Raw genomic sequence first — 20,524 nt, 5'->3', positions numbered from 1 at the left:
CATTCATCCATCCACTCCTCCACTCATTCATCCATCCATCCACTCCTCCATTCATCCATCCACTCCTCCATTCATCCATCCACTCTTCCACCCATCCATCCACTCCTCCACCCATCCATCCACTCACTCATCCATCCAACCACCCACCCTCTCACCCATCCAGCCATCACCCCACCCACTCATCCATCCACCCAGTCACTCATCCGTCCACCCACTCAACCCCCACTCATCCATCCATCCACCCACCCATCCATCCCTCCCGCTCTCCACCCTCCCCCCACTCATGCATGCACTCTCTGACCCGTCCACCTCCATGCTCCTCTCCTCACCCATCTATGCACACACCTGCCCATCCACTCTGCCAATCATTCATCCATGTCCTCACTCATCCATCCATTCATCCTCCCCCTCTCTCTCCATTGCCCCCTCACCCAGCCACCCATCCCTCCATCACCCATCCACCCACTCATCCATCCACTCATCCACTCATGAATCCATCCATTGACCTCTCACCCACCCCTTCACTCCTCCATCCATCCCCTCGTCCATCCACCCTCCTCAATCACCCATTCATCCATCCCCACATCCACCCCTTCACTCATCCATCCATCCATTCATTCACCCCTTCATGCATCAATACATCAATCCATCCATTCATCACCTCTCTCATCCATCCACCCACCGACTCGTCCACCATCCACCCCCCCATCGATCCATCCACCATTTCACTGATCCATCCATCCCTCCACCCATCCAGCTACCCTTCCAACCATACACACATCCATCCACTCCCATCCATCCCTCCACTCATGCATCCATCCTCTCTCCCACCATCCATCCACCCCTTCACCCATCCATCCATCCCCTCACTCATCCATCCACCCCCCCCACCCTTACATCCACCATGTCACCCACACATCCACCATTCCACCCATCACTCCACCCATACATCCACCACTCCACCCATACATCTATTCACCCACATGGCAACATAACGGACGTCTGGTGGCCGGCTCTACCCGACATCCCTCGCTCTCCTTATGTCTCCCTCGCTATGCCTCCCTCGCTCTCCCTCTGTCTCCCTCGCTCTCCCTCTGTTTCCCTCGCTCTCCCTCTGTTTCCCTCGCTCTCCCTCTGTCTCCCTCGCTCTCCCTCTGTTTCCCTCGCTCTCCCTCTGTCTCCCTCGCTCTCTCTCACTCTGCCTCCCTCGCTCTCCCTCTGTCACCCTCGCTCTCCCTCTGTCTCCCTCCCTCTCCCTCACTCTGCCTCCCTCGCTCTCCCTCTGTCTGCCTGTCTCCCTCCCTCGCTCTCCCTCTGTCTGCCTGTCTCCCTCCCTCGCTCTCCCTCTGTTTGCATGTCTCCCTCCCTCACTCTCCCTCGCGCTGCCTCCCTCGCTCTCGCTCTGTCAGCCTCTGTCTCCCTCCCTCGCTCCCCCTCTGTCTGCCTGTCTCCCTCCCTCACTCTCCCTCCCTCTGTCTATCAGTCTCTGTCTCCTTCCTCCCTCCCTCTCCCTCTTCATCTCACCATGCTTGTGTGTGCCCGGGCTGACACAGCTTCTGGGCACACACACATTCAGCCAGCCAGCCAGCCGCACCCGAGCACTTCACACCTCTTTAGAGACCATTCGCATGCTAATGAGCTTTGTTCAGCTCTTAGGCCCCTGCAGCCCCACTGACGGAAATCGCCCGCCCTCACACTGAGTCTGTAGATGTCGCGCTGCCACAAGGACAAAGGAACGGGCACAAAGGGAAGTTCGGAGTGGAGCGCGCGCCCCCCCCTGGGATGGTGCCGGGCCCCCCCAGGGGGGCGCGCCCCACAGTTTGAAGAACCCTGAGTTATGAAGTTTCAAGTTCTTGGACTTGTTCGCCTCAAAGAAAGAGGAAGATGGCTGCACGCAAAGAGTTCTTATGGACTAAGGGGGCGTGCCTAAGTACATGTCATGATGGGATATGTAGTTTGTTTACTGTTATTGAATGAAAAATACATATTTTCATTGGCTGCTGTGAGTTTCAGTAAAAGATTGAGAAGCATAATCCTCGCCTCCGTGTCCTTAATAGAATTGAAAATTCTTGGCACGAATGTTAGCAAATTTTTGATTCACGTCTTTGCTGTGCCGGGTCTCTTTGGAAATACACGTGCATGTGTTTTTGATGCTGTCGATGTCGATCCTTTAATTGCTGATTCGTCGAGGATTTTGGTGTATCTATTTTTAAACAGAGTTGGCAGTTTCAACACAAACTTTCCGGATTGCTTGGCATTGACATTGGCACTTTCAACACAAACTTGTGTCGGACAACAGAGAGGTTTCCATTGTGTGTGGCAGATTCATCAGAAGCATTTTCAACATAAACGTATCGAAGTCCATAGAAACATTTCAATTAATATTTGCAGATTCATCATATTTGTTTTTATTCTGTTTAACATTTCCATTTCAGTAGATTATATTTTTTTGTGTGTTTGGGTGTTTATCTTCAGGATTTATGATTACTGGACAAGATGATTTGTTCATGGGTGATGTATTAATGGATTTTTTACTTCGCAGTTTCTTATAATTCTGTTGTGTGATCCGCAGAGGCTTATTTAATTCTTTTTTTGTAATTGTTTATATTTAGTTGAAGTTTTAGACATGTGTCCTCAGGGTTATACTTTAGCTCCTCCACAATGTTTTTGTTCAGCGGGTAGTTCGGCTTGTATGCCTTGGATTGAATGGAAAGCTTATTTTTTTAATTACATTGAGACATTAGATGCCAATGGAAAAATGAAGCCAGCAGAGAAGAAAGGTATTTTTTTTAACATTCTTTAGGTCCTGAGGGTCTAAAAGCTTTCAATCAATTACCCAAGACGGAAGGTGGAGGAGACATGAATGTTTTTGACAAAGCTATTTTTGAGTTTAACAAATTTTGTTTACCTAAAGTGTGCATTGGTATTTCAAGGTATAAGTTTTTCAAAATATAACAACGTAGCAATGAAACTGTTGACAAATACGTATCTCTCCTGAAAACGTTATCTTTGGATAGTAGGTTTGGTGATCTTCAAGAGGAATTGATTAGAGATCAGGTTGTGATGCACAGTAATAATTCTACTATTCAGGAGAGGTTATGGGTGAATGTTGATGAAAATTTAGACACTATTCTGGCTATTGTGAGAAAATCAGAACTGTAATGTAGGAGTGCGCAACAAATCAAAGTGCATGACTGTAAAGGTAATGATCTAAATGTCAGTAAGGATACGGTTTCCAAGATTAATTCCAAATCAGAAAGTAAAGGGAATGACTTTTCAAAAAGGAGACAAATCTTTAATTCTAAAGGTAAGAGTGATAAAAACAAAGATGATTTGAGATGTTTTAGGTCCAGTAGTATAACTCATTTAGCCAATTATAAGTCGTGCCCTGCTTTAAAACAGAAATGTTCTAACTGTGGTTTAATTGGACATTTTACTTCTTCGTGTAGAAGGAGCAAAAGTAGTAACAAAGTCAAGTGTATTGAGTTTAATGATGCGAGTGATGGAGATGAAGATTCTAATGAGCATAACTTCAATTATTTTGTGCTTTAACCCCTTCGGTGCTCATGACGAGCTCAGCTCGTCATGAAGCACAGTGCTCGTGTGCTCATGACGAGCTGAGCTAGTCATGACCACACCCATTTATAGTGGTCCTCAGCACAGGAGAAAAATATCTCTAGCAGCAATGGTGTTAATATGAGGGAGTCTAATGCTCTTGTTTTAAACATTGATGATGCTATGATAAAAAGAAAGCCCTTGTGCAAGATGACTATTGGGGGAGTGAAAATAGATATGTATGCTGACTCTGGTTCTTCTTATTCTATTATTAATGAGTCAGTTTGGAAATCTCAGTTTGTAGACAGGATTGGGAACCACTTAAATCCAGAAGGGTATTCTGGGAAGAGGATTGACATCCCTGGTTACAGGACTTTAGTATTTAGATTCAAAAATTGAAAGTGCATTGCCAAACTGTACATATCAAAGAAGGGTCCTTCGGTGTTGAGTTGGTTTGACCAAGGAAAAATTGGACATTATTCTTAATCCCAATAATCCGGAGCCAGTAATGTTTGTTGATGAACAGAATGGCATTGGTCATTTGATGCTTTAAAAATATCCCAATGTTTTCAAATCAGTAATTGGGAAGTTAGCCAAGTTTAAGCATGAGATTTGTTTGAAAGAGAATGCGTGTCCCAAAATACATACAGCACGTAACATTCCTTTTGCTGTGCGTGATGAGGTAAAGGTTGAATTGGAAAATTTGGTTAAGCAGGGTATAATTGAAAGAATTGATTCTTCAGAATGGGTTTCTCCCATTGTAGTTGCCAGAAGTGCCAATGGCAAGGTTAGGGTTTGCATTGATCTTCGCCATCTTAATAATAATATCATCATTGATCAATTTCCTCTACCACGCATTTCAGAGATGTTGGCATCTGCAAGTGGATCTGAATATTTTTCTACTGTGGATCTCTCTCAGGCTTATCATCAGATTGAACTACATGATAAGAGTAAAGATCGCACAGCATTTATTACTCCTTTTGGCTGTTTCAGATATAATAGAATGCCATTTGGACTCACGTCCGCTGCTGCAATTTTTCATTGAGTTATGCAGGATATTTTGATGAATTGTAAGAATGCAGTTTGTTTCCAAGACGACATTCTAGTGTTTGGTAACAGTGAAGATGAGCATCTGTCCGCTCTTGAGGGTGTTTTGTCTACTCTTAGTGAAAATGGCTTGACGATTAAACATGAAAAATGTAAGTTTGGGGTACATTCTGTGACTTATCTTGGTCATGATTTGTGGTGTCAAGCCAAAATCTGATTTGGTTGAAGCCATTAAAGCGGCTCCCCATCCTTTGTCAAAGGATGATGTCAGATCTTTTTTTAGGGTTGACTGAATTCTATGCTAAATATGTCCCTAATTTTTCTTGTTGTACCTTCAATATTAGACAACTGGTTAAAAATGTTAATAAATTTGCATGGTCAATTGATTATGAGAAGGAATTTAAGGATGTTAAAGAAGCCATTTGTGCTGCAACTGCTCTTTCTTCTTTTGATTCCTCTCTCATGTCTACAGTAGACACATGCAATAAAATTGCGAAGTATTTTTCCGGTAAGATCACGGATATCTATGCCAATTTCTCCAGCAACATAGAATCTGGCATTGACTTTGTTGAGAGGGAAGATATCATCCGGACTAAATCCTGCCTTCGTGCTTTTACTGTTCCTCCCTCCGAAATCATCAGTAAGAAGTGTCAAAGTATTAAATCTGTCTCTCCCCGAGATCCTGCCCCCCCGAAAGTTTTAGCTGCTAGTATCTCGGTCTTAGAGCCCTACTTTAGACATATGCTCCAAGTCTCTTTTGACACTGCTTGTCTGCCTGTAGAATGGAAGAAAGCAATTGTACTCCCCATCAAGAAGAAACCAAATGTTAGCCAGGATATCCTTGAGAACCTTCGCCCCATCTCCCTGCTACCCTATTTAGCAAAACTTGCCGAAAAAGTTGCCAACACCCAACTTATGGCCCACCTTGAAGCTCATAATGCCTTTCACAGCTCTCAGTCGGGCTTTAGATCAAGCTACTCCACAGAGACAGCGCTCTTGGGAGCGACTGAAACTCTGCGGAAAGGAGCTGATGAGGGTAAGATCATGGCACTCATCATGCTGGACCTCAGTGCCGCGTTTGACACTGTAGCACATTCCATCTTGCTACAGTGTCTAAACACAGCGGGGGTCACCAAAGAGGCACTGGGGTGGCTGAAGGCATTTCTTACCAATAGATGCTTTCAGGTTCAGAGAGGAAACTTTCTCTCGGACAGCATGGTCTTAGAACAGGGGGTACCTCAGGGCTCTGCCCTGAGCCCCACCCTGTTCAACCTTTACATGGCGCCGTTGGCCGAGGTGGTTCAATCGTACGGCGTGGAGCTTGTCTCTTACGCCGACGATACTCAACTGTTAATCTCCCTGTCCCAAGCCCCCTCCTCTGATGCGCACAACTTTAAATCTTGCATGAGCAATCTCGCAGATTGGATGACCAAGCACTGCCTCAAACTAAATGGCACCAAAACTGAGGTACTCATAATAGGAGGTAAGGACACTAACTGGACTAAAGACTGGTGGCCTCCTTGCCTGGGGCCTCTACCTACTCCCAGTCGGGAAGCGAAGAACTTAGGCGTCTGGATTGACAATAAGCTCTTGAATGATAATCATGTTAAGAAAACTGTAGGGAAGTGCTTTGGAGTCATGAGAACTCTCAATCGCACCCTGGATCTTCTCCCTTTAAAGTCCAGGTGTACCATGACTCAGGCACTTATAACCTCCCGTATAGACCACGGCAACGTGCTTTTGCTGGGTACCTCCGAAAAGAACATCAGAAGACTGCAGGTTTTACAAAACTCGGCTGCACGACTAGTTCTGAGACTTCCTAAAAGAGCACCCTCTAAACCCACCTTGGCTTCTCTTCACTGGTTGCCTATCAGGAAGAGAATCCTATTCAAGGCCCTTCTCTGGTGCTATAGGATCATCTCTCAGAAAGCTCCATCCTATCTTTCTGATTTAGCCATGCCCTACGAGCCCAATAGATCCCTTCGCTCCATGGGAATGGGTTTACTCAAGACTCCGCGAACAAAAAAAGCTAGAATGGGAGGTCGCTCCTTTCGTTTACTAGCAGCCAATGAATGGAACACCCTTCCCACCAACATTAGACTAGCTAAAAACGAGCCCTCATTCAGAAAACTGCTGAAAACTCATCTATTCGCCCTTTAGTTCTCCCCTCCCCCTTTCCACCCATGATATTTTCTCCACAGCGCGGGGACACGCCGGGAGGCGTCACCAGGCGCTCTACAAACCCCTTTAATTAATTACCACTGATGCCAGCTCCAAAGGCTTGTGCACTGTTCTGGCTCAGAAAGATGAGTCTGGAAAGGAGTGTATTATTGCACACACTTCTAGAGCACTTACTCCAGCGGAAGAGAAATATTCTACAATAGAGAGAGAGACTTTGGCGTGCGTATGGGCTTTAGAGCATTTTAGAGTTTTTGTGTGGGGAAAAAAGTGTATCATTAGGAGTGACCATAAACCCTTAGTGCATTTACTTACCACTGAAGGTATGTTGAAAGCTTTAGCACGCATTGCACGTTTGTCGATGCGTTTACAGGATTTTATTTACTCTATTGAGTATGTCCCTGGTAAAGAAAACGTAACAGCGGATTTTGTTTCCAGGATGCCTTTACCTATTAAAGAGGATCTTCATAGTGAATGGGATGATTTACACATTGCGATGGTACATGATGAAGGGGCAATGTCAATTGGTCATAATTTGTGGTGTCAGGAATTCAACAATGATGAGGTTTTAAAGCAGGTTGCTTTTAACATTTCTAATAACTGGCCAAATAAAAAGAACATGTGTGCAGATCTGAGAAGGTATTGGGAAATAAGGAGTGAGTTATCGTGTGATAACAACATTATCAGGAGAGGTTACCGACCTATTCCTCCCAAAAAATTTGAGACGCTCTATTGTGTTGCATAGTCATGAAGGGCACAGTGGAATTGTAAGAACTAAACAGTCTGTGAAAATTTTTTACTGGTGGCCTGGAATGGATATGTTCAATGAAAGTTTTATTATTTTTGGATGAAATTTTCATGGAAGAAGGTTTACCGGTAAGACTCATCACTGACAATGGTGTACAATTCTTTCAAACAAAGCTAAATCTTATTTTAAAAATGTTGGCATTACTCATGCCACTACTTCTTTATATAATCCAAGTGGAAACTGTGTCATTGAGAGGTTTAACAGGGTACTTAAAGGAGCCATCCAATCTGCAGGGAACTACAGGTCCACAAAACTGTTTGGATGTACAGAACCACTATGAATTCAATGACAGGCTGTTCTCCTTTTGAAATCATGAGAGGGAGACTACCTAGGACAAAATCTAATCCTTCATTGTTAATTCCGTCGACTTCTTCTGCATTGGATTTGAATGATGTGAAGAGGAAATTGGCGGAAACTTATGCTGTGAATAAAGAGAAATTTGATAAAAGGTTCAAAATTGGATCCATATATTGAGATTGGGATGTTAGTCAAAGTTAAAAAAAAACGTGGAAGGTTAAAAAAGGTGAGAGTCAATATTTGGGTTCATTCGAAGAACTTGAAGTTTTAAAGAACTCTGTGAGATTATCTGACAATAGAGTATGGAATTTAAGTAGAATTGCTATTCTCAAGGCTGATAAAGAAACTTATGTTTTAAATGAGAATAATGGAAATACCAGTATGTACAGTTCTGATTCAAGTTTTTTAGATGATTTGGATGAACATGTTGTGGAAGATCTTTGTTTGTCTAATCCTTGTGATGACAATTCTCAGGAAAATACCATCAACACCTATGTAATGGAATGTGATAATGTTTCTCTAGAATATGCTATCAATACTGATGTTATAGAAACTAATGTTTTAGGGAGAAGAGTAGTAAGGAAACCAAAGTGCATGTCGGAGTTTATTTCATTTGTTAGAGAAAAAAATGTTAATTCGATTTTTTTTTGATTTTTTTCTCCATAAAGGGGGGTATGTTATGTTTATCGCGTGCAACAAATATGTTTTCCGCGTGCTTGTTGCACGCGTTCCTGTTTGGTTATCGCGCGCCTCACATTATTGTACTGTTGCTGTTCCTTGAATGTACTCCGCGTGCATGGCACAAAGGTGCACTTGTTGTCCTTTGAATTTACTCCTTGGGGCCCAACCCGTGTGTTCTATTCTCACTCGGGTCGGGCCGTTGAGGTGTAGCTGTTTCTTGGGGCAGTTGACTTAAGCTTTCTATGTAGCTTGACCTGCTTCCCGGTGCTTCTATTTTACATGAATAAATCTTCTTTATTTATCAATTCCTGCTTCTTTCATATTTAACACACTTGCTCTTATTCTGCCCCACTTAGTCACTCTGGGGTAAAGCCCCACTAAAATCTGCGGGAAGTTCACAACAGGGACTGCCCTAGCACTACAGAAATTCGATCTCCTCAGATGGTAGTATCGGTAGTATCGGTGCTAACACGGTTATAGCTACATGACGGCTGGAAAGAAAGGTCATAAATAGTTTCTGAAAGAAACGAGCAGAGACAGCGAGTGACTACTATGCAACACAACGAGTGACCTGATTATTATTTTTTTTAATGTTTTTCTATAAGCTACTGTGCTGATTTGGCAATTTAAATTTCTGAGTACTATTCGATTTTCAGGTTGACTTTTTTAATTGAAATATTTGCCTATGTCTATCGCACGGAAGAAATTGTACATAGGAAAAAAATGAAAAACAACAATCTATCGAGATAACCTTTTCCGGTAAACCCTGCGTCACTTTTACGCCAACCCCAAACATGACAAATCGTCCTTTGTCATTGCTGCCTAGGCCAGGCAAAAAACGTTGTTCTTCGAGTGATGCTTTAGCCTGACTCTAAAATGGCCTCAGAAAAACATTGTCTCACAGGTTAGACGTACCAGCCTGACGTACTAAAGTTCATGATGTCTAGTACCCAGAAGTACATTTGTTTGTGTCACATGGTCCGTGGAAGTCTCGCGAGAAGTACTGGAACGGCGAAATAGAGACGAAGCCACCACCGATTAAGGCCGGTTTCGGAGAGGAAGAAGGTGCAGTTGAGCAGAGGCCAAATACCCCAGCGGATTCTTCTCCGCAGAGGTGAGCATGACCATCGGGTAGGGTTTTCCTGGATATACGCCAAATTAGGGGGACATCTCAGTGGCTGTGGGAGGCCTCCGAATGGCTTCTACGTTTAGGCTTTGATACAAGGTCGGTAGGTGCTTGCGAAATATGAACGATGGCGAGAGCCAAACTGCCGATTACACCGTCGAGTGCGGGAGTTTAGACTGTCACGGGACTTCCTGTGTCGCAGTGGGGTGTGCAGGGAGCCTTCGTAATTAAAGGGGAGCCATAGGCGTTTCCTCGCTCTGTTAACTCTATTGTTAAATATATGTTACTACTATCATAACCGAGCAGGATTTTGTCCCCACCAGAGCACAACTAGGCTATATGAAAACTCGGAGGTCTCTTTCTATGTTAGATTTATGGGGCTAAGATGACTTGTTTCTCTTAACATCGCTACTTGTCCTACACGAAATGTTCTGCAATCCTAATTTCTGTTTTACTAACATTACCTGTAATTGTTTCTTTCTCCCTTTAAAACAAATCTTCAGTCTCGGGTGGATGACCAAGCAGGACAAAAGCAATACTTGTACTCTGCTTCGAAACATCACCCAGTAGCAACATGTTGACCATAGCATTTCAGAATTGTGCACTACTAACATTTTACGTTTAATGAGAATGGACTTGAAACTTCTATATTATGTCTACTCTAGTTGTCTGAAATGTTAACAGTTTAATTTATTTCCATTTGTATAACTTATGTCTTTTATTGATTTGATTGCCTTTGTAGTAGTTTGACACCAAATGGAATGTTCCACATATTGGAAAGTTAATATTTATGTATTTTATTATGAGCTATCTCAAGGATATGTTCAAGTATCACGAATTTTGCTGTCCTTACATTATTGTTTTGGTTATCCAGAATAGTAAATCCCTTAAATTTTCGATTCTGTATAGAGGGCACACTTGCGATGGTTGTCTTGCGTTAATTGTCTAGAATTTATTACGTTAACTTGTATTTAAAATTGATTAGATAAAATCAATACATCAGGTATGCTGCACCCCACTTCCTCCAGGCACTGTCTTTACATGATTGCGCTTTTCCTTCTAACACCAGTTCTTAACATCTAAAAGTCAGTTTCAAATGCCAGTTACCAGGGTACATTTTTTTTTTTAAAGGCATAAATCCTGGGTTCAAGAACCCAATTTAAAAAAGGCCATCTATTGGGACTTTGGATTAAAACTGCAGAATTCCCATTAGTGTTAATGACTGAACCTAACTAAGTGCGTGACCCGACCAAGAGACACATAAGAGCAGTGTTTTAAATGAAACAAGGATCCGATCTCCAGGGTATCTTGGGTAGTATTAATTATGATGGTGACTTCAGGAGTAAAAGTACAGAGCCCGACCAGGAGCAGCCTTCCTGCTGCTCAGTCCACACACCAACTGCCAACCTCAGTCATCCAACATTCCACACCACGTTCCCACTGGCTGAGCAGCAAATACAACACATCTCCTTTCTTTAAGGTGAACAAGAACACAATGCAAAGACATAAAGATGGCTAAAGGTCATACAAGTTAAGATCAAAACAAAAAAACACAGTACAATGGGTGTGCAAAGTAACATCCAAAAGGCAAAGCAAGCACAGAAGTATCTAACAATTTACTTGAATGTTAACAAAAGATATGAAATGATGGAAAACAAAGCTTACCCATTTACTCACAATAATGAAAACAACAAACTGGGCAAGATAAAAACACCCACAACTTCTCCGTTACCACACAAAACCAAACAAACCTGCATTCTACTACACCAACCAAATCCCATACACCACAAACATACCAGCTGGCCAGGCTGAAATGAACGTGAACATAAAAAGAATCAAACCTCAACGGTGCAGAAGAGATCACCCCACAGCAAAACGATTACACTAACGTGAGGCCATCCTACAAACATAAAAGTGGAAGGAATACCTGAACAAACACCACTCAACAAAACACCAACACAAGTGGGTGATAGCCAAAGCCAATCACAAAAACGTGACAGGCATGAGTGACTTCTATCTAGTCAATTCTAACACAATGCCAAAAGGGTGATCTGCCTAAATCAAGCCACACCCACAAAAATAGTGGGAGACCAGAGAGGCTTGGCACCTAAAAGCCTTCTCTCACACACTCCACCGGGACCCACTTACCCCACACAACACCAGGGTGGTAACCCATAGTGACCCAACACCTAAAGTCATCTCACACACTACACCAACAGGGTGCCTTACCCAAATCAACCCATACCCACAGAAATGGTGGTAGACCAGAGGCTTAACACCAAAAAGCCTTTTCACGCACATTACCAACGGAGAGGGATTCACCAACCCCCACAACCACTCCAAGGTGGCAACCCAGAGTGACTTAACATCAAAATGTCAACTCAAACACCATACCAACAATGGGTGGTTCCTCCCACATCCACACATGTAGCAACTCTGAATGACTTTATGCCTTAAAGTCAACTCGCACACAAGTCTTTCTAATGAACAAACATTCTGACTGTAACCTTCCAAAAACAGCACTAGCAGTGGTTTAAGCAAAGAATGGCACCCCTTCCGTGACGTTTACAACAAAGCACACCATCCAAGAAATTAACATATTAAAAAAAAAACATACTGTAGTAATTTCATTTCCAGAAAGTTAATTCAAAGTTGTTTTTATTCTGGATAAATGGATATCTTCAGCACAGCAGTCCTGCTCACAGCGCTGCCAAACAGTCATGACTCATCATAGAACATCTGGAACATGACACTCTACATTGGCCGAACATTCCAGCTCACATGCTAGTCAGTGTATAATGTAATCATAGTATATTTAACTTCACTAACACTACAGATACCTATTCAGCTTGTAATATGGTGCATAAACTTTGGCTAGAGCAGACAGGGTCTGGGGTTTTACCAGAGTTCCCAGGGTGAGTTGTAACCCTACCCCTGCACTAATGCGGTTACTACTACAAAAGAATGCAGTATTGGTTGTTACAAGAACAAGGAAGGTGATCCGCTGCCGCCTGAAAATGCACATCCAACGTAAAAGAAAACATACTTGAGACTTGCCGCTTTGACAATGACATTTCCACACGTTTTACCACCAGTACTTCTTGCTTATCCGTAAAGCCACCTCTCTCAGAGCAGCTTGGGACACACGGACGCGTCAGCCTCGATGAATCACTATGGCAAGTCTCCAGGCATGCATGTGCAGCACAGCGCTGCACAGCTCCACAAGCTCCTGAAGAAGCAGCTCGTGCTGGAACAAGAGAAGACGGCGCACAAGCAGGAACCGTGACTTAGCACATAAAAGTCAACTTGAACACCATACCAACAGGGTGATCTGCCTCAATCAACCCACACCCACCAAAAATGGGGGTAGACCAGAGAAGCTTAGCACCTAAAAGCCTTCTCATACACACCAACCATGAGGGATTCATTTACTTACACCCTCAACCACACCACAGTGGTGTTAACACTGAGCAACTCTTCACCAAACGTTAACTCTCAGTCATTTTCAGGACCAAACATCCTGACTGCTAATTTCACTAACACCACCAAAAAGTGACTTAATCCATGCACTCATCTGGATACACCCGATAACATAAAAACCCTCTTGCAATAATTAAATACACTTAAGCATACAGTTGAACACCCTTCCCATGAAGTTAACAATTTAGCGAAGCACCCCAACCATGAAGTTAACACACATATTTTTGAAGCACCCCATCCATTAAGTTTACAATGTTCCTTTGCCCAACACAAAGATTAAAAGTTGGCTCAAATCTGGCTATTATAGTCAGGGGGTGCCAGGGTTCCCAGGGTGTTCTTTGTCACTGACCCTGCAGTAGAGTCGTCGCTTCCACAACGAAGGCTTCAGCAAATCTCCCAAAGAAACGAGGATGTTGCTCCACCTATACACCACCATCTCAAGACAAATGCTTCAATAAACATTGAGGAAACAGAGACGGGGACCCATTGGTATGACACACAAAAGCGCAGTCCTCACCAAATTTCCTGGTGTACGCCGAAACAACATGCCCACCGAGTGACCTGGTTCGCTCCTCTGCCACAAATGCTCATTACTCGCAGAAAGAGGAACAGAAGTATCCATGCAGACCAGGCGTCCAGACACCTCACAGTTGCAAAGATGGCAGGACGTAATCTGGGAGCGTGCCGGGTGGCTCCAGTCACATTGGTGCTGCACAGCGTGAGGGCTCCTTGCCACTCCATTTGGCTCGCGGAATAAGCGTGCACCAAACGTTAATGCATTGCACGCACTCCAGAAGAGATGTTACCATCTACGCGCTTGCCTCACTCGAGTGTGCCTCAAGCGCAAATGCACAGCACAATTTATGTGGACTGGTAGGAGAGATGTCACAGGTTGTCTCGCTGGAGCTCCACGCACCTTTCTCGTCACGGCACCACAGCAAGACTCTGCATTTTCACAAGCATTTATTCAGACTTCTTAAATAACGGTCCACTGGTCCTCCGAGCCTCTTTCCCTTTAGATGGCTGCACTAGAACACAATCCACCTGACAACTGCCAATTCTGTAAAGCGTCAACGTCCACCAACAATGCGCATAACATGTGTCAATTGACCTCTATAGGCTCCTCCATGAGCCAAACCTCTAGTAACTCGGCAGCACTCCTTACTGTGAATTTCCCAGGGTCACTCAAATCTGCCGATTGATCTCTGTAGACCTCTCCACAAGCCGAACCTCTATTAACAGGACCGCTCGCCTCACAGGTTCACTACAAAAGTCCAGGAACACACAGCAGGATCTGGCACCCCTAGGTTGGGGCTGACTGGTCTTCAGGTTTCAAATTGCAGTAGATTAAGTTTAATTTAGTCTCGGGTTCCCTGCAGATCTCGCACGCAGGTTCTTTTAAAAATAGTCGCCAAAATGTTGTAAATGAAACCAGGATCCGGTCTCCAGGGTGTCTTAGGTAGTATTTATTATGATGGTAAGTTCAGGAGTTAAAGTACAGAGCCCTACCAGGAGCAGCCTTCCTGCTGCTCAGCCCTTACACCAACTGCCAACCTCCCTCATCCTTTTGTATACAAGGAGGTAGGTCCTGGGAGTATGGACAGCTGGACCCTATTTAAATTCTTACAAAAAAGTAGTGCTGACCATACAAAAGTTCTACTAACTCCACATTTAGAGTAACAAATCAGCTTTAATTCAAGATTTGTTTGGTATTATTTATTTATACCATTTACTTCATTTGTTATTAAGTTAGAACATTTTTTAGACAAAAAGACATACCTTATACATACAATTATTCACAGTGAGGAAGAGGGGAAAGAAAAAAAGAACAAACTTCAAATGACGGTGCTTAGTCACAATTAAATTTACAAAAACATAAATTAACCACTATATACAGTTGCATATATACAGTTGCACAATTATTTGTGTATAAACACAAATACTCATTAACAATTGATATTCAATCAAAGATTAAAGAAAAAATCAAGAAGAAATCAGATGGAGATAAGATAAATCAATATCATTCACAGTGTGAATAAGGCTGAAACGCTTAATCGCTTTTTCAGTCATTAAGGGAACAAATTAATCCCAGATCTTTAAACAGTGCTTGTCTCCATTTGGCCGACGCGTTTCGAACTCGCTAATTTAATTGGCGTGTTCTCATCAGGGCTTTTTGAATTTTCCTGCAGATTTATTGTGCAAAAAATTAAAAAGAAGAAAATTTGTATCATTTCCTCTAAAATGGTAATTGACCTCATATTATCACTAAATAAATACAATAAGGGTAAGGTGTTTTACCTTACTGGTGTAGTCGCAGTTGGTTGGGGGTCACCTATTTTATCAAGTTACCGCCGTGGTATCTAGAAGAGGAAAAAACCTCATCACTCAAGTGTCATGACAGAACAGAACCGGTTCTCTGATGCCAACATTGTAAGCACCCCTACCTTCAATCTTGTCTATGTATTCCCTTCATGGATTCAGTTTGCGTTCACAGTATATAATTATCCCAAATGCCAGGGGCTCTCGTTTACATGCCTGAAAGAATAAGTGAAGGAGAGCTTTAGCTTCACTTCTATTTAAACGGAGTCTAGATCGCATTCCTAACTGACAGTAGTGTGTACCTTTTATTGCGGTGGCCCAGCGGAAAGATTTTCACTGCTGCATGCGGCTTCGTGGACAGGCTCAATACAATTTGGAGCGGTCCTGGTACTGAAAAACAAACGGGCGCGAAGGTATTAGCCGTGCGCTCTCTCTGACTCTGTTTAGGTTTAGCGCTACCGTTCAAGAATCACTTACCCGTTCTGCTCAATACAGGGCTGTGATTCCAACTCCTGGCGACACGAACATCAAAGCGCCATGTTGGAGGGAGGCGGAGTTGTTTTATCAAATCACGTGGCATTTGGGAATTATGGGATATGTAGTCCCCTAAAAACGTGCCCCAACGCCCATCAGATACGGCAAACCATCCTCAAAAATTGGCATTTGTTAGAGGAACTTGAATATAAGGTGGAAGAATGACAACTTCAGTAACTGCAGAACCAAAAATGTGGTTTATGCGATCACGTGCAGTAAAGAGTACAAGATGTTGATGATGTCCTGCTCAAAAAGGAAGCCTACCTGATATTAAGATTTAATAGCTTCCAGACTGGATTAAATTCCATGTCTGAAATATCGAGGCTGTAAAAATTATGCAAATCTTTAGTTTCAGAAGAGATACGTCTTTAACCTAACTAAATTCCCACGTTCTTTTAGGGGACTACATATCCCATAATTCCCAAATGCCACGTGATTTGATAAAACAACTCCGCCTCCCTCCAACATGGCGCTTTGATGTTCGTGTTGCCAGGAGTTGGAATCACAGCCCTGTATTGAGCAGAACGGGTAAGTGATTCTTGAACGGTAGCGCTAAACCTAAACAGAGTCAGAGAGAGCGCACGGCTAATACCTTCGCGCCCGTTTGTTTTTCAGTACCAGGACCGCTCCAAATTGTATTGAGCCTGTCCACGAAGCCGCATGCAGCAGTGAAAATCTTTCCGCTGGGCCACCGCAATAAAAGGTACACACTACTGTCAGTTAGGAATGCGATCTAGACTCCGTTTAAATAGAAGTGAAGCTAAAGCTCTCCTTCACTTATTCTTTCAGGCATGTAAACGAGAGCCCCTGGCATTTGGGATAATTATATACTGTGAACGCAAACTGAATCCATGAAGGGAATACATAGACAAGATTGAAGGTAGGGGTGCTTACAATGTTGGCATCAGAGAACCGGTTCTGTTCTGTCATGACACTTGAGTGATGAGGTTTTTTCCTCTTCTAGATACCACGGCGGTAACTTGATAAAATAGGTGACCCCCAACCAACTGCGACTACACCAGTAAGGTAAAACACCTTACCCTTATTGTATTTATTTAGTGATAATATGAGGTCAATTACCATTTTAGAGGAAATGATACAAATTTTCTTCTTTTTAATTTTTTGCACAATAAATCTGCAGGAAAATTCAAAAAGCCCTGATGAGAACACGCCAATTAAATTAGCGAGTTCGAAACGCGTCGGCCAAATGGAGACAAGCACTGTTTAAAGGTCTGGGATTAATTTGTTCCCTTAATGACTGAAAAAGTGATTAAGCGTTTCAGCCTTATTCACACTGTGAATGATATTGATTTATCTTATCTCCATCTGATTTCTTCTTGATTTTTTCTTTAATCTTTGATTGAATATCAATTGTTAATGAGTATTTGTGTTTATACACAAATAATTGTGCAACTGTATATATGCAACTGTATATAGTGGTTAATTTATGTTTTTGTAAATTTAATTGTGACTAAGCACCGTCATTTGAAGTTTGTTCTTCTTTTTTTCTTTCCCCTCTTCCTCACTGTGAATAATTGTATGTATAAGGTATGTCTTTTTGTCTAAAAAATTTTCTAACTTAATAACAAATGAAGTAAATGGTATAAATAAATAATACCAAACAAATCTTGAATTAAAGCTGATTTGTTACTCTAAATGTGGAGTTAGTAGAACTTTTGTATGGTCAGCACTACTTTTTTGTAAGAACCTCCCTCATCCAACATTACACAGCATCATCTCGCTCCAACATTCCACACCACATTCACACTGGCTGAGCAGCAAGTACAACAAGCACTTTTAATGCTTGATAACAATCCAGTATCAATGTTTCTCTTAGTGTCTGCCTTCCTGTTCCTTTCGACTTGTTGGGGCCTCTCGTGTTGATTCAGATAATACAAAATAATTCTCAGCCCTTCTCTTTCAATAGACATACCACCCGGATCAATAACTCAGTTTTCGAAATGGGGCTTCTAATAAGACTATCAGTTTAAAAGTGCACAATTCCTATTGCAAATATCTCACCCTAATAAAGTGCTTGACATTCCAGAATCTGTAGTACCTAGTTGACCCCAAAGGAGAGTACTTGATGCACCAAGCTGAAAGACCAATTTTCGTTTTCATAAAAGTTTGTCTAGAGGCTTGTTCTGTTTTGGTTTTTACTTTGAAGCCGTAGCTAAAATGTATTTTTTTTAAAACCCAAAAAATCCGACCTTTGCTAAAATAACGCTTTAAAAAAAGACCAAAACAACATCATAAATGACACATTTTCACGATCTTTTCAGTTGTAAATTTTCCCAAAACAATTCTTAAAAATTTCCCACGTTTGCTTCATAGATGCCGTCTGAGTTTTTTCCCCTGCTTCCATGGCACTTCCATTCTTAGCACCCCATCACTTGTTAGCAGTGTATGGTTATAACTTCTTCTTCCCTAGTTTTTTTTATTTATCTAATAATGCATGGATTTTCTGTCCATTATTTAAATAATTCTATCTTTGATCCTCATTTTTTTGTGTGTGTGTGTATATATATATATATATATATATATATATATATATATATATATATATATATATATATATATATATACTACATAACAATTGTGTGACATGACAATCAGTTTGGTGTCATAGAGGACTTGGTTACGCAGCTTACACGGGTGCTGACATCACACAATGAAATGTTCTAGATAGATGAAAGAAAGCTGCAGAAAGAACCTGTGAAGGAAACAAGCGAATTGTAAGTCAAAAGCTTTGGTGATTAATTTCCACCTACAGAAAGTCTTTACTCAAGATTACATCAAAGATTTGGAGAAGTTAAATCGTCAAGGACAGTAAAGGCTGCTTCCCCTTCTACAGATCTGTTTTTCCTTCACATATACTTATACCATCAAAACGGAAACCTACAGTCCTGTAGTCTCTGACACCACACAGTATTGTTTCCTAAACATCATTTGCTAAATGAGTTCCCAAGTAAGACAGAACTTTCATCAGGAGTGTGAAGCTGCCATCAACCGCCAGATCAACCTAGAGCTGTATGCCTCCTACGTCTACTTATCAATGTCATATCATTTTGACCGCGATGACGTCGCACTTAGGAACTTTGCTAAGTATTTTCTAAAGCAGTCGTTTGAGGAACGTGAACATGCCCAAAAGCTGTTGAAGCTGCAGAACCAAAGAGGTGGCCGTATCTTTTTGCAGGACATTAAGAAGCCAGACCAAGATGACTGGGGGAGTGGGCTGAATGCCATGGAGATTTCCTTGCAACTGGAAAAGGACGTCAACCAGTCACTTTTGGACCTGCACAAGTTATCGATTGATCAGGATGACCCACAGTTGTCAAACTTCCTGGAAAGTGAATATTTGGATGAGCAGGTGAAGTCAATTAAAGAACTGGCTGATTATGCAACTAGTCTGCGCAGAATGGGAGCACCACAGAATGGCATGGCAGAGTACCTTTTTGACAGACACACCCTGGGTGAAGAATCCAGTTAGATGACTGTGGACTCTTTTTGATTTTCTTTCTCTCCTAACTTCAGTCGAGTGAAAGATTTGTATAGGTGTGTTACCCTGTTTTGTTTAAAAATAAAATCTGTTAAACAACCTTGTACGTGTTTTGGAAGATGCGTCTGTTGTTTTGCACATTAGTTATGTTTCAGGACTAGTTTTCAGTTTATTGTGCCCACACTATAGAGCATCTTGAAACCAGTCTCCCTATTAAGAAAAAAACATGTAGCTCATAATTGTACATTGCATGTGTATACTATCTCGAACTCTCTCTGTAAGATTTAGGACCTCAGACCTTGAAAAGTGAAATACGTGAGAATTTTTTTGTGCTTTTGAGTACCATCTTGTATTAACGGCTGTTTTGACAACTGTTTTTGGTCTAAAATTGGTTTGCGTGAATAGTGAGTTGAAAATGGATTATTAGCCATTGCGACCAGTAAAACCCCCTTATCTTTACTCGTACTTCTGGATTTACAGAAATTCAAAAGATCACTCCACAGCTTGCTAAGGCTAAATATTCGTTGTTCGTTGACAATTATATGGAGTCGTGTTTTTTTTTTTTTTTTTTTTCCTTTTCTGTAGATGTTCTGATTATGACTGAGAGAGATTCAACTTCCATGCTAGCAGGACCGCTCCTGTTTGGAAGCTCTCAACGGGCAGTGAAGTCCCTTAGTTGAACTTTCTCTCTAAACTTGCTTTCCTGACCTTCCATACCAGTTGCACGAGCCAATAGAAGTTTGAGGTGGTTAACCTGGGATCTCTTCATGGGTACCAGCTTGTCTTTGTAGATCACAGCTCAAAACATTCTTTTGTGAGTTAATGGCCCTCTTGTACACAATTTGTTGACTTTACCAGCTGGAGAACATGGTTCTGATTCCAGAGTCGGCACTTGCCCAAGAGATCGATGAGCATTCCTTATTTCCTTCTCTCAGCAGCTTCTAAATATGTATAATATTGGAACAAGCTTCACCATGTTTTGTCCTAATAACCTGTTAGT

At 42.1% G+C, this 20,524-nt stretch overlaps 1 protein-coding gene and 1 pseudogene across 1 annotated transcript in view; both read left to right on the top strand.

Annotated features, from left to right (window-relative positions):
• The first annotated feature begins 9,522 nt into the window (after window positions 1-9,522).
• The window catches only part of SMNDC1 (survival motor neuron domain containing 1), a 131,820-nt gene continuing 120,818 nt past the window's right edge, over window positions 9,523-20,524 (top strand). The window contains exon 1 of the mRNA XM_086922770.1: window positions 9,523-9,680. The gene's annotated coding sequence lies outside the window, so the exon portion shown is untranslated. The remainder of the gene's footprint in view (window positions 9,681-20,524) is intronic.
• On the top strand, window positions 18,982-19,515 carry LOC147712051 (ferritin heavy chain, oocyte isoform pseudogene; annotated as a pseudogene).

This window comes from Lissotriton vulgaris, chromosome 5 (assembly GCF_964263255.1).
Source record: "Lissotriton vulgaris chromosome 5, aLisVul1.2, whole genome shotgun sequence".
Lineage (NCBI taxonomy): Eukaryota > Metazoa > Chordata > Amphibia > Caudata > Salamandridae > Lissotriton > Lissotriton vulgaris.
Note: the sequence above shows the minus strand (reverse complement) of the source record. Positions and strands in the feature narration are given on the sequence as shown.